Raw genomic sequence first — 14,436 nt, forward strand, 5'->3', positions numbered from 1 at the left:
GACTACTGATTATAAATAACGATGATAAAGGCGTTCTCATTCAAACTCTGAGAATTAAATAGAAGATCTCTATGCTTTGTGGAAATGAGTTCTGTAATTGATTAGCAATGTCTGCATAGGACAGGAATTGAAACACTCCTGATAGGCATTGGAAATACATATGCGCTGCTCTGCTGCTGCTCTGCTGAACAAAAACATGGAGGGTGGATTAAGGGGGTACAGAGGAGAGGGGGGAGGATGTGGCCAGGATGTAAAATAAATTATTTAATTTAAAAAGAAAGAAAAATACATATGTGCTACTTCAATCCATGGTTTCTGATTCACTGCTACAAAATGGTGTGCTATCATTATTTTCTTTTTTAATTTATATTTTTAATTTCATTTTACATTCCAACCACAGTTCTCCCTCCACCCCTTCTCCCTCCTGCCTCCCTTTGCTTCCCCCACCCCCACAGTCCACCCTCCATTCACTTCTCCCTACAGGTAAGGGCTCCCATGGGGAATCAACAAAGTCTGGCATATTAAGTGGGAGCAGGACCAAGCCCCTCCCCATTGCATTGAGACTGAGCATGGCATCCCACCATAGGGAATGGGCTCCAACAAGCTAGCTCATGTACCAGGGATAGATCCTGGTCCTACTGCCAGGTACCTCCCAGATAGTCCAAGCTTGCCACTGTCTCCTGCATATGGAGGGCCTAGTTAGGTCCCATGGAGGCTCCGCAGCTATTAGTCTAGAGTTCATCAGTTTCCTTAAGCTTGGTTCTGTTGTCTCCATAGCTTTCTCTGTTGTGATCTTAACCTCCCTTACTCGCCTATTTCCTCCTCCCTCTCTTCAATAAGATTCCCAGAGCTCAGCCTGGTGCTTGGCTGTGGATATCTGCATCTGCTTCCATCGGTTACTGAATTAAGGCTCTATGATAATATTTGGGGCATTTACCAATCTGATTACAGGAGATCAGTTCAGGCACCTTCTCCACTATTGCTAGAAGTTTTAATTTAAATCATCCTTGTGGATTCTTGGGAATTTCCCGAGCACCAGGTTTCTCCCTCTCCCCATAGTGGCTTTCTCTATCAAGATCTGTCTTTCAATGCTCTCCCGCTCCGTCCCTCTCTCCCCTCAACCACCCTGGTCCCTCAGGTTCTCATCTCCATCACCTCCACTTTGCTGTTCCCCTTTGCCTCCAGTTTACCCAGGAATTCTCATCTAATTCTCCTTCCAAGGTTGACCCATGTGTCTCTCTTATGGTCTTCCTTGGTACCTAACTTCTCCAGAGCAGTGGACTGTAGTCTTATTACCCTTTGCTTTTCATCTAATATCAATTTATGGGTAAGTACATGCCATTCTTGTCCTTCTGAGTCTGGGTTACCCCACTCAGGATGGTTTTTTCTAGTTCCATCCATTTGCCTGCAAATTTCATGATGTCATTGTTTTTTACAGCTGAGTATAATCCATTGTGTAAATGTACCATATTTTCTTTATCCATTCTTCAGTTGAGGGGCATCTAGACTGTTTCTAGGTTCTGGCTATTATGGATAATGCTGCTATGAACATTGTTGAGGAAGTGTCCTTGTGGTATGATTGAGTATCCTTTGGGTATCGCTGGGTCTTGATGAAGATTGATTCCCAATTTTCTGAGAAACCACCATAATGATTTCCAAAGTGACTGTACAAGTTTTCACTCTCACCAGCAGAGTAGTGCTCACTTTGCCCCACATTCTCTCCAACATAAGCTGTCCTCGGTATTTTTTATCTTAGCCATTTTGACAGATGTAAGATGGTATCTCAGAGTTGTTTTGATTTGCATTTCCCTGATGATTAAGGATGTTGAGCAATTCCTTAAATATCTTTTGGACATTTGAGATTCTTCTGCTGAAAATTTCCTGTTTAGCTCTGTACCCCATTTTTTAATTGGATTATTTTGTATTTTGATGTCTTTTTCTTGAGTTCTTTATATAATTTGGAGATCAGCCCTCTGTCCAATGTGGTGTTGGTAAAGAACTTTTCCCATTCTGTAGGCTGTTGTTTTGATTTATTTACTCTGACCTTTGCTTTAAAGAAACTTTTTAGTTTCAGGAGGTCTCATTTATTAATTTTTGCTCTCAGTGTCTATGCTACTGGTGTTATATTTAGGAAGTGGTTTCCTGTGACAAAACATTTAAAACTACTTCCCATTTTCTCTTATATCAGGTTCAATATAACTGGATTTATGTTGAGGTCATTGATCCGTCTGGACTTGAGTTTTGTGCAATGGTGATGGATATGAATCTCCTTGCAGTCTTCTACATATTGACATCAGTTATGCCTGCACCATTTGTTAAAGATGCTTTCCTTTTTCCATTGTACTATTTTGGCTTCTTTGTCAAAAATCAGATGTTCATATGCATGTGGATTAATGTCAGGGTGTTCAATTTGATTCCATTGGTTCACATGTCTTTTTTATGCCAATACTAAGCTTGTTTTATTACTATAGCTCTATAGTAGAGTTTGAAGTCAGGGATGGTGATACTTCTGGGAGTTCCTTTATTGTACAGGATTGTTTTGGCTACTCTGGGTTTTCTGTTTTATCATATGAAGTTGAGTATTGTTCGTCCAAGATCTGCGCAGAATTGTGTTGGGATTTTGGTGGGGGTTGAATTGAATCTGTAGATTGCTTTTGGTAAGAATGCCATTTTTATTATGTTGATCCTACCTCTCCAAGAGCATGGGAGATCTTTTCATTTTCTGATATTTCCTTCAATTTCTTTCTTTATAAAGTTAAAGTTCTTGTCATATAGGTCTTTCACTTATTTGGTTAGAGTTACCCCAAGATGTTGTATATTTGTGGCTATTGTAAAGGGAGATGTTTCTCTGATTGCTTTCTCGGCAATGAGGATTTTGCCTGCATGTACATATGTGCACCACATGTATGTCTGCTGACCATGAGGTCATAAGGGGTCTTGAAACTGGAGTTACAGATGGTTGTGAACCACTAGGTTTGTGCTGAGAATCAAGCCTAGATCTTCAGCAAGCGTAATAAGTTGACTGTTTTTTTTAATCACTAAGCCATCTATCTCTCCAGCCCCCACAGATATTTCACAGACCAGTTAGAAAATAAAGAAACTGATTTGAAGTGAGAATTATGACCATAAACACACCAACAAAGAAGATATGACTGAGTCAGACTAAAGTTCAAGCTCCAAAAGTTTCATACATATAATCATAAAAAATCATATACACATATATAGATAAGTAATTTTTTAAAAATCTATAATTTTACCTGTGAAATCGCAAGTGTGAGTTTAAAAAAAATGTTAGCAACACAATCATTCATCTAATTAAATTACATACAAAACCCATCCCGCATAAAAAGAGTTGCTCTTATTAAAGGGAGAAAAGTGATTGGTTCACCTTCCTCCCCACCTCCCCCTGAGCCATCTCAGAAGCTCTCTGAGACTGGGAGGGCTCAATCTGAAACCAAACAGAAAGCTTCACTATATAGCAGTATAATATTGTGATGAATTAGCCAACTTTATTCATCTCCACGATCCCAGTTATCTTACGAACCAACCAAGTTCCCTTATCTGGGCATGAGGCATCCATCACTTATAAAAGGATTCATCCCACACAAATGATCAGACACTTGACTTGCGCCTTCAATAGGGTTCAGGTTGGTTTGGTCTGCCTGATTAGTGTCAGACCATACTGCAGCAACACACAATCAGAACCATCAGTGGCTTTGTATAAGACAAATTGTTTGGGCTTAGCCTCTCCATCTTCTAGCAGCAGCATCGTATCACAGAAGGTCAACAAAGTAGAAGAAAGGATGAGGAACTGACACTTTAAATTCTCAGCTTATGCCTCAGTCTGTTGGAGCTGTCACAGCAAGTACCAAAGGCTCGTTGACTCAAACTATAGAGATTTAATGCACATGGTTCTAGAAGCTGGAAGTTCCAGATCAATGTGTTAGCAGATTCGGTTTCTGCTGAGGCCTCCCTCTCTCTGCCTTGCAGATGGCCGTCCTTTCTCCTGTCCTCATTGGTCCTTTCTCTGTGTGTATACAGCCCAGTGTTTCTCCCTCTTCTGATAATGGCATCAGGAATATTGGACTAGTGCCCTCATCATTACACCCTCATTTAACCTTAATGTCCTCTTCAAAAGTCTAATCTCCATATAGTTCTATTGAGAGCTAAGACTTCAACTTCAGAGGAATGCAATTCAGTCCATAACATCCTGACATCCTGTTGAAATTTTACTGACTAAAACAAACTGCCTAACTTATAAGAGGATCTAAAACCCTTCATCTCCATGGGTACCTGGAAGGAGAGAAGAATCAGGCATGGGCAACCACTTGCCATCTCAGCCTCAAAGGATAAGAAGAGAAGACTGAGAATAAAAGGTAATCGAGCACACAGAGGCTCCCCCCACCCCGATCCTACAGTGAGTGACAGGAAGGCAGAACAAAGGAAGTTAATGGGAGAAACAGTCAGCAGCATTCATCTGGAGGCGCTGTGTGAAGAGAGGCACAGCATCCAGAGGTGTACCCACCTGCTTTACCGCATTTGGGCGACAGACCCCAGCCCCGGGGAGATAAATAGAAACTGAGTCAGCTATGCAAGTCCACATCCCTCTCCACTGGAGTAGGAGATCCAACAGCTGGTGTTAGGAGCCATGCTTAGTCAATGCTTCCTGTTGGCATCCGGGTAGGATCTATGGCCAGCAGTAACCACCACATGCACACTGTCCATCCCAAAAAGGTGTTATGTCCGTAGTAGGTCATTATCTGTCTACTCCAGCAGTTACACACACACACACACACACACACACACACACTTTCCCAACAACTCAGGGAGAAAAAGAACCCTCATCAGCCGTTCTCCTCATCCATGTGGCTGAATGGAACAGCTCAAGATTTCCCCACAGGCCAGAGGGAAAGTAAATTACTCTCATATATTAAGAGGCACCAATCTAACACGTGTCAACTCTAGAAATGCCACAGAGCCACCTACTGGCCATCAGTAAGCAAACAAACGTACTCATCCGAAAACGGCGAATGTGGGGAGTGCAAAAATAAATCAACCCTAATAACTTCATTATAGGAATGTGATGGGAAGTGTCATCTCATTCCCTGCGATACGCAAAAATCTAAGAGACACTGAAAGCCAGGCATGCCTTTAGCAAATGTGTTTAGGGAATTTGAATTGTATCAGTCTAGGAGGCCACCAAGGTTCAGTTCCCTCCATTCTGCATGCTCACATTCTACGCACATAAAACACAGACTCGTTTTATGAAATCTGAAACAGGCAAGTTTAATTAAGGAATCTGAAATCCCTCAGCGTGGCTGACAAATGGTACAGTCGGCGCCCAATTTTCTGCTATTAAGTGACTCTGTGCTACAGCCACGGAGCTTCAGCAACGTGGTGAGGCCTATCCTCCTGAATGGCGGTCGTGATTTCTAACAAAGAGTCCCAGAGACTTGGGGACCAGGTGGGGGTAATAAGAGCCTCATTCAAGCAGGTGCCCTCTGTAACCGTAATACTGGGTTCAGAAAGTGATCTAAAACATCAAGCAGCCTTGCAGCCAATGAAACCCAATCACGCGTGCACACGCACAGAGGCCAGGAATACGACGCTAATGTGGCTTCTGCTTTAAAGTGCAAAACCTAGAAAGGACACCCAGGCAAAGAAAGGTGCTAAGAAACACCGTGGGCTCATTTTCACAGCCTATGGGCAGAATTCCAAAGCCCAGCCCAGGACATGATCCAGGCTGCGGTGAAATGCTATATTTGAGCACAGAACGGCTGACCTTCCGTTTAGGGTCAGAAATCGGCTAATCTGTTTCTCAGACTTGTTCCGCAGAAGCTGAGCAGATAGGATGAAATTTAACTGAAAAGATGCCAGACTCCATGTCTTGCTATGGAAATCTTAAAAGATGCTCAGAACACCATGCACCGAGCCCACAGCGCCACCTACAGCTCTCTAGGCGCAACTCATCGCCGCCCTGTTCAAAGGCCGCCCCTGAGAGCAGACTTTTTAAAGTTAGTTAGTGGTTATTATGTTTATTTGGGGATGTGTGGGGGAGGAGAACACGGCAAGAAAGAGGCTTCGTCGTTGATTGGTTATATGCCTGATTGATTATATAGTTTGGGGTGTTTGTTTTCAGTTAAGAGCTTCTAAAAACATGTTTATATTTCCTCCAAGACCTATTTCAGGAAGTCGCCGGGGTGTACAATCAATCAGACAGAATCATCGAGAGCAATTGATATTGAAATACGATGTGTAATGAGTAGTCCCTCATCTGCCCTCGCTGAAGTTACCAAACAAGCCCTAGCACATTGAAGCCTCAACCTTACAGAAAGTGGAATTGGGTGCGGTCACAGCTGTGGGTGGGCTCGCAAAAGGACTTACCTTTTCTCCAGTTCCTCGAGGTCACCCTCTCCCTCTGTCTTGTCATCTGATTGAGCGTCTAATACTAGGTACAGAGGACGAGGGAAGATCAAAAGAAAGAAAGGAACACGAAGAGAGAACTCCAGTTTTTCAGAACATGTACTGCTAGGCTTTTTGTCCTGTCCCTTCACTACAACCAAACTTACGCACAGACCCATGAGTTCTACCGAGCTTTATTTGCTCGGAGAAGGGGAAGATCACTGAATCTGACTCAGTCAAAGAAGACTTCCTAAAGACCGGGAAATCAGACTTCAAGTTCAAGCTCACACGTCGATGGAGAATGATCACACAGCTAATAAGGGATGACTCGCCGTGTACTACGTAAAACAGCACGTACAGAGCCGCACATGCACCAGTCAGAGATCCGGCCACTGTCACACGCAGTTCTGTGCTGTTCCCTTAGTGTGATTCTGTCTTCCTCGCAGCAGTTATCATCACCTGGTCTATGTGTATCTGTACGTTCTCTTCCTCTCTCCCCTCAAAAAGCTAAACAATGCAGGATCTACATTATTCTCGCTGCTCTTCTCAATGCCCAGTTCCGGGGCATTGATTAAAAAAACAAAAAGGAAATAGGCAGGGAAAGAACGGGGAATGGGAGGAAACAAAGTGCTCAGTACATCCTCAAAAAAAAAAAAAAAAACAGAGTTGTGCCAGTAGATGACCTAGAAGGATGAAGGGATCCCTGATGCTGGACCAGAAGACTGGGTTCATTCCTGTTTCTCCAAATCTGTTCAAAAGATGGCAATGGTGGCTATGCCAAAGTCTTCAAAGCTTAACTGAATGGGATGGATTTTGAGGGGAAAGATTACTGGACGTGAATCAATTACTCTATGTCACGTGCTGATGATAGTGATGGGTTACCCCACTAAATAACATGCAAATCTAAGGTTAAGGAGATGGACAAATTAATGTGTCAATCTAGAATATCCTGTGTCTGAACGTATGGAGGTGCCTACAAATTATTGGAGACCTGCCAAAAGGACCCAAAAGCCAACTTGGAGGGTGCACCACTAACTAAACTTTGAAATGTTGAACTTTAAATAAAACAATGATAGTGATTGCTTACAGCCTATTGGATAGCGTGAAGAGCCATGAGACATTAAAGAAACAGATTAATTAATAGATGAGAGGGTGAGAGCCAACTAACAAGATGGGAACAGGGGACCATCATTGGGAAGCCATCATAAAGAAGTCACCAAGAACCGAAAAGACTGGTAAACTGAGTCATAACTGAGGAACTCAAATAGCTCCCAACAAAATATTAATCATAGTGAAAAATAGTTGCAACAGTGAAGAAATGTGACAGAAGCCGATTTGACTAAATGTCAGGGTGAAAATCAAGGGAGGAGTTGGCACCACCTGCCTCCCAGTGTGAGCACAGTGTCATCTCTGTGACTTCTAAGAATACACAGCCAGCATCTAGCCAGGTTGGCCTTCAGAATGAAAGACCAGTGTTCTAAGCTTTTCTAAACTATGCAAGACAGGGAAAGGGTGAGATATTCCAGGTGGCAGGAAGCTAAGGAGACACGACCACTAAGCAGCAGAGTGTGGCTTGACCAGATCTTATACCAGAATGGCAAACACGACATCAATGGGACAGTTGGGTCTATGGATCTGGAGACTGGGTGGTTGTGGGTGGTCTTAAAGCAGAGATCATTAAGAAGTGGAGTATTCTAAAATATTCTATCCTGCTAGTTAAAGGAAATAAGCAAAACAAAACCTTCAGGAAGTCCTTGGTACCAAGCAGACTCCCTAATGCCCTCCCTCACCAAGATTGTATAAGCACTAAGTGCTGGTGGGAGATAATCTCAGACAAGCTGAGCTGCTTGGAAGAAAAGAAGCAGAGAGTGATGGAGCTTCCAGGGCATTCCCCAACCTGCTGAGCTGCCTTCAGGCTGTGCAGTGAGCCTTGAGTTGTCTGTCACCCATGCTGGGGTCGGCTTTTGGTGATACGGCCACCTGAGTTGTTTCTGCTCCTGAAAGTAGCCCGAATAAAATTCGCTGGCTAGATCAGTGATAGCCTTACTTTGGTCTGTCTTTAGGTCCTATCTGGAATAAGACCTTTGTTCGTGTCTACCCAGGAATGGTATCATACAACATGTAGAAAAGCACCAATGTTGTTTATTGTTATTGATTTGGAAGACAGTGTGACAGCTGTTTAGAAAATTGCCCCTCTCAGGAATGCCTAACTGGTATGTTTAAAAGGATAGCAGCATCATGTCTGCAGTCCACCCTAAAATATCTTATTTAAAAAGAGTAATAATAATAATGACTATGTATAATAACAAGGTCTTATTTTAATTACATAAGACCATGTTTGAAATTACCTTGCACATGGCCAGTCTGCATCATCAGTTAGTTGTCTCTTCCAAGGAAAAGAATAAAATGCTAAGGCTGGGTCTGCTCCTCTTTCCAACATCGGAGGTGAAGCCTACATGGTGACCAAGTCCCAGTGTCTGGTTAGCAGTGCTCACAGCACATACTCAGCCACACACCACTGTAATGATAGCTCTTTCTGAATTCCAAAGCACTTCGGGAACCATAATCTGTCACATTTGCCCCCATAGCACTCCAACAAAACAGGCAATTACCATTATTATTGCTGGTATTTGTACATTATTGTTATGGTTGTCATCATGATGAAATGACAGTCCCGAGACCTCAGAGAAGCACTAAATAAATAATAATTAAGGTGATGGTTTACCTTTGCAGTCAGAGAAGCAAAAGTGTATTTACACACATACACACCACACACCCTGCTGTTCTCTGGACCACAGAAGCCTCTCTCATGATCAAAGGAAAAGCCTCGCATTCTGTACATATACACAGTTCAGAATGAGGCCATCCTGACCCTCATTCCAAAGCGTAGGCTATGTGACCTTCGAGAGATCATTTTTTGTTGTAGTTTTGTTGTAGTTCAAGCAGCGAGGCTGCGTCCCCAGCAACCCGCCGCCCGCATGGCTAGCTTATGCCCCAAATAATTACATGGAAACTGAATTCTTTTAAACACTGCCTGGCCCATTAGTTTCAGCCTCTTAACCCATTTCTAATAATCTATGTAGCACCACGAGGTGCGCTTACCAGGAAAGATCTTAACCTGCGTCTATCTGGAGTGGGAGAACCATGGCGACCCCCTGACTCAGCTTCCTTCTCCCAGCATTCTGTTCTGTTTACTCCACCCACCTAAGGGTGGGCCTATCAAATGGGCTAAGGCAGTTTCTTTATTAATTAACCAATGAAAGCAACAGATTAGAAAGAAGTCACTCCCACATCAATTTTTCTAGTTTCCACCTCTGTTTTTTCACCCATGCTACCCCTTTTCTGGGACTCTCTTTCAATACAGTACGGCTGTCCAAGGACAACTTCTTGAGCTGCTGTCAGCAAATACAGTTATGGCAATCAGAAAGGTCACAAACAGGAATGTAGACCACTAAGTGGATTTAAACAGTTCTTTCTAGAAGTAACAAGTCTCTGAACCCAAGACATTTCACAGTGGTTTATCAAGAGTGAGCATCAAAAAGAGACAAAGGATTTAGTAACTCTGAATAGTTGGTATTTATCCTATCCAGGGCTTCCCTGATCTAGTTACAGAACTCAAACTAACAGTTGGATTTTCTGTGTAAAGAATTTCTCCCCTGCGGAGCGCCACAGGCATTCAGACAGGCTTGGACTCTTAACTCCTGCTCTGATGATCACTATGGGATCTTACTCAAAATTCACTGCCCCTCTAACCTTGCTCTCTCCTTTTAAACTGCATATAATGATAGCAACTCTGGGCTGACATATGCAGAAGCCAACCCCATCTATTTTATAGTCAGGGAAAGCCGTTGCTCACAAACCAAAGTGCACAGCTGGTTTTAACCCGGGGACGGCAATGATCAGATTGGTGTTAGTGACTTAATTTCTCATTGTGTTCCTGTTTATACAATTAGATGGTTCTTACAAAACAGAACTCAGGATTTCCTGATGGTTGTAGCTTTGTTCCTACTGGGGTTCTCTGACTTCCCCTCTGGTGCCAGGCCAGGGAGTGAGCAAACATGTCTAATCAGAAATGACATACCTGTCCTGTGAACCCCAGACTACAGTATGTAGTGACCAAGGGCACAGTAAAAACCTATCAAAAAACACCAAACACCTATTAAAACTTAGGAGGACAGCCAGACATGGTGGCATATGCACTAGACATGGTCACACATGCCTGTAATTACACCACCCCAAGTTATGAAGCATGAGGATTGCAAGTTTGAAGTCAGCTCGGGGTAAGTAGAGACACCCTGCCTTTAAAAAAATGGATGCTTTTATAACAACAAATTAAAAAGAGGGGAGTATTGTTTATCCTTCAGAGATGTCACTATGGGACCAGTCAGAATGCTCAGCAGGTAAAGCCACTTGCTACCAAGTTTGATGACCCGAGTCTGTTCTCTGGGACCCGGATGGTGGAAGGAAAGAATCAACTCTGGAAGTCTTTCTTCTGGTCTCCCCTTGTGTGCAAGCACACACACACACACACACACACACACACACACACATGCACAATCAATCAATAAATAAATGCAAACAGTAAAAGATTCAATGTTATAAAAGACAGAGAAATGTAGATGGAGCTGCGGGCTGTGTCCTGCCACCCGGCTAGCTTTACACCCGAAGTAACAACACACAAACTGTATTCTTTTAAACACTGCTTGGCCCATTAGCTCTAGCCTCTTACTGGCTAATTCTCACATCTTGATTAACCCATTTCTAATAATGAGTGTGGCACCTTACCGGAAAGGATCTTAACCTGCGTCCATCTTGGAGAGGAGCATCTACCTCATTGCCTTCTTTCTCCCAGCATTCTGTTCGGTCTACTCCACCTATCTAAATTCTGCCCTATCAAAAGCCAAGGCAGTTTCTTTATTAACCAATGAAAGTAACACATAGACAGATGACCCTCCTCCATCAGAAGAAAGGCTATGGAAATGTTCCAGATGAAATGATGAAGCAATAGCCCCTGGACATGTAAGTGTGTAACCAAGCCATAGACTGGAGTCTGAACTGCAGTAGGGCTATGAAGGACATCCTTAATCAGCTTATAAGTCAGAATGTGGACAATAGATCAAATAAGTTACTAATCTGTGAGGTTGACAACCACATTGTGTTCATACAAAAGAACATCCCTAATTAGTATTTTAGTAGTCCTGGTGTTAAAGTTTAATTATGCAAAACAATGTATATAAACATACATAACTATAAGTTTATAGAGAAATAGGAAGAAAGACAACTTACAGGGAGTGGAGGAATCCCTAAGTGCGTTAAGTCCTAAGTCAATGTGTGCTGTCAACATAGGTACAGTCACGTCAAGAACTCAGGGGGAAATGGCAAATCCGTCCCTTCTGTTTCATGTGTGGTTGTTGACAGTCTATACAGACACTGTTCACCGTATCATTCTGCCCAGTGGATGCTTAGCCTGGCATGTTCAGTGTGTGGATGCTGACAATGTGTGCAGAAAATGCCCACCATGGCTTTCTCCTTCCTGGATGTTTACAGCCTGAAAACTGCTCCTACCGAGATCAGCTGAACCAGCCTCCTCGATACAGCTGTGTACCATGAGCCCTGCTCCTAGTTCAGCTGTGTTCAATAACCCTGCTCCTTGTTGAACTGTGTTCAATAACCCCGCCTCTCTGTTCAGCACTATAAAATGAACACTCTGTTCTTCCGGAATGCTTAGTTTCTCCAGTGGTGAGCCCACACCACCCAATCCAGGCTTTGTGTCCTTGGATCTATCTGTGTTTTGTTTTTTCTTCATCCCTCACCAACCCAGGCTGGTCCAAGTCTCTGGAGCCGTACTGTACACAGCATTAAATGAAACGTTCTAATAGGTGAATCCGAGTAAAGTCTGTCTAGTTGATCGCTGTGCTATTTCATGTTTACAGTTTTCTTTAACTTTCAGGTGCTGGAAGAGGAGGAAGGGAAGGGGGTCACGTCTCCACCAAGGGTCTGGAAAGGCCAACAGATACAAAACCATCAGATACATCCTTGGATCTCACTTCTGCTACTGCTTTGCAATGCTGTTAACAACGACAATATCATTTGCATAAACATCTAATGTTTTACAATGCTCTCATGAAATTCATACACTATTTTACATGCCTTACATGTATTAACATAATTCAGTAATAGTTCGTACACTTATCCTGTTTGATATTGACCTCAGGTTTATGATGAGAAAATAGTATATGTGTAAGTCAGTAGCAAAGGACCTCACCCAACTGTGATGGGATGTCATGGCTCTAAGACTCACTGCTGGCTCCTTCTGCTTTGTGTTGCATCCTCCTTCCACCCCAGGTGACTTCCAAGCCTAGAAGAGCACCAGCTCACCGTAAGAGCTTTTAGAAGCACAGGTCCCCAAGCCCCACCTCCTGCGTACAGAACTGACATGGAAAAGTACAGCTCATAGCTCTCCTCACAGCTCTCCTCACAGCAAATGAGTTTCCTCATCAGCATCCTTCAAAGACACTCAAGAGCAAGGAGGTGCTGGCCCTACCAGCAGACCCAAGCCATGTGGACGGCAGCCACCTGCTCACATTACACAGGTTTGATCGAGTTGAGCTAGACAGAACCTCCTGGTGAATGTCTGGGAAGCTGGGTTTTGAGAAGCTTGATGGAATGTACTACCAAGTTTAGAACCATGCTATGGAGTCATCCAGCTTTTCCACCCAACAGAGGCAGAAAAGGCTTTACCACTGGAGGGAAATGGGGGCATTAGGGGGCTTTGTCCTCCAAATGCCTAAAATATGGTGAAGACAATCAATATGGCTTAAGGAAACACAAAATGGATTCAAAGCTTTGTTTTGTTTTTGCAAGCTTTCTATTCTAATTTTTTTGTTTGGTATTTTATTGTCTTATTGATCTTTTGGTTTTTGATTTTGGTATTTAGTTTTGTTTTGTTTTGAAGAAGGAGAAATAATAAAGTTAGATGGGTAGGGTGGATCTTGGAAGAGTTTGGAGAGGGAAAAGAATATGATCAAAATATATTATATGAAATAAAATTAATATTTTTTGGAAAGAAAGCTTGAAAGCTATCGCTTTTGATGAATTGCTCATCAGCATTGAGAGCGACGCCTCACAGACAAAATCACAAGACAAGGCCAAAGCTCTGTGGAGAGTGGATAAACTTGGGCAGGCAGTACTGGGGACATTCACACAGGCAGCAAGCACGTGTTGAATGAGGCTTCAGGGCGAAATGTTATCAAACCCAAGGAGAACTGAGAATAGGCCTGGGGAATGCTCTAGTTAACTATGTGAGCTTGTGCATCCATATACACACGTGTGTACACACACACACATGAACTGACAACCACAGCTTACAAAGGCCTCTCAGCCTCGGCTTCCTTCTCTTTAATATGACAGTAAACAGCACAGATTTCTGCAAGATTCTGAAACTGAATGAAATGAAAGGTTTGTTCTCTGTTTGACTGGAAGTGGCATAATTTCCAGTTCTAGAAATGTCTCCCTCTAGCCTCACATTCTCACTGCTGCCCACCCTCTGAAATAAATGAGCTAACAAGGAAGGTACTTGTGTGTACTTTACGCCTGTCAAAGTCACCCCAGAGGAAAGACAGAGCCTTTGGCACAACAGAGAAGAGTGGAGAATGCTCACTTGGCTCTGACCTGCCCTTGTCACTTCCTAGTTACATGACCTGGGCAAGTTATTTTCTTTCAGCCTGGCTCTCCCTTACTGAAGTCCTGAGGATATGATAAGAAATTGGATGCAAAACTCCTGACCAGCTGTGTGCTTCAAATCACTTGGCCACCGATCATGGGATCAAGACTCAGCAAGCACAGCTTCAGAAGAAACAGCATTACCTTCTTCCTAGCACCAACAGCACTCAACTAAAGCAGTCCTATTAACAAATTAGTGTTGTTCCCTCTATTGTCCTACGTACAATCCTAGCCTACTGATCTCATAGAAGAAATTAGACATCGGTGTTAGTCAGGTTGCCATCAATGTCTGCCTTATACATATGGTGGATG

The sequence above is a fragment of the Alexandromys fortis genome, unplaced genomic scaffold, assembly GCF_014885135.2.
Source record: "Alexandromys fortis isolate MF-2015 unplaced genomic scaffold, M_Fortis_MF-2015_v1.1 scaffold_6, whole genome shotgun sequence".
Classification (NCBI taxonomy): Eukaryota; Metazoa; Chordata; class Mammalia; order Rodentia; family Cricetidae; genus Alexandromys; species Alexandromys fortis.